The sequence below is a fragment of the Peromyscus californicus genome, unplaced genomic scaffold, assembly GCF_007827085.1.
Source record: "Peromyscus californicus insignis strain IS unplaced genomic scaffold, ASM782708v3 Scaffold_4__1_contigs__length_199733344, whole genome shotgun sequence".
NCBI lineage: Eukaryota > Metazoa > Chordata > Mammalia > Rodentia > Cricetidae > Peromyscus > Peromyscus californicus.
Genome location: NW_026294562.1, coordinates 179779321 through 179780368, shown reverse-complemented (window position 1 = coordinate 179780368; position 1048 = coordinate 179779321). Strand labels below are relative to the sequence as shown.

Sequence of the window (1048 nt, the reverse complement as noted above, 5' to 3'; positions counted from 1 at the left end):
AATTTTCTTATCTGTAAAATGTGTGTCCAAATAGGTATATCAGCTCAAATTACTAAGAATTTGGGTTTGTGAGGGGAGCTCAGGAATAATAATGTCAAAATTGACAGTCATTGTGCTACATTGAGCTCCATAGAGACAGCGCCGGCGCAAGCGAGAGCCTGACTGGCAGTGGTTGACTCTGTGCCAAGTGGAGGAAAATCAGCTAAACATGGGCAAAGGAGATCCTTAGAAGCTGAGAGGCAAAATGTCGTCATATTCATTCTTTGTGCAAACTTGCTGGGAGGAACACAAGAAGAAGCACCCGGATGCTTCTGTCAACTTCTCAGAGTTCTGGAAGAAGTGCTCAGACAGGTGGAAGACCACGTCTGCTAAAGAAAAGGGGAAATTTGAAGACATGGCAAAGGTTGACAAGGCTCATTATGAAAGAGAAATGAAAACCTACACCAACCCCCCAAAGGGGAGACCAAAAAGAAGTTCAAGGACCCCAATGCACCCAAGAGGCGTCCTTCGGCCTTCTTCTTGTTCTGTTCTGAGTATCGCCCCAAAATCAAAGGAGAACGCCCTGGATTGTCCACTGGTGATGTTGCAAAGAAGCTGGAAGAGATGTGGAACAACACCGCTGCGGACGACAAGCAGCCCTGTGAAGAGAAGGCTGCCAAGCTGAAGGAAAAGTACGAAAAGGGTATCGCAATAAGTTGGTTCTAGCAGAGTTTTTTTTCTCTTGTCTGTAAAGCATTTAACCCTCCTGTACACAACTCACTCCTTTTAAAGAAAAATATTGAAATGTAAGGCTGTGTCAGATTTGTTTTAAACTGTACAGTGTCTTTTTTTGTATAATTAACACACTACCGAATGTGTCTTCAGATAGCCCTGTCCTGGTGGTATTTTCAATAGCTGCTAACCTTGCCTGATACAGTCTGGGGATTGTGAATTAGCGTGGAAATTTAAAGCAGGTTCTTGGTGCATAGCACAAATTAGTTATATGTGGGGACAGTAGGGTTTTTCTTTTTCGTTTGTTTGTTTTTGTTTTTGGTTTTTTTTTTTTTCA

General features: G+C 42.6%; 1 pseudogene; it reads left to right on the top strand.

Annotated features, from left to right (window-relative positions):
• Positions 1–208: 208 nt before the first annotated feature.
• Positions 209–705, top strand: LOC128124134 (high mobility group protein B1-like; annotated as a pseudogene).
• The last annotated feature ends 343 nt before the right edge of the window (positions 706–1048 follow it).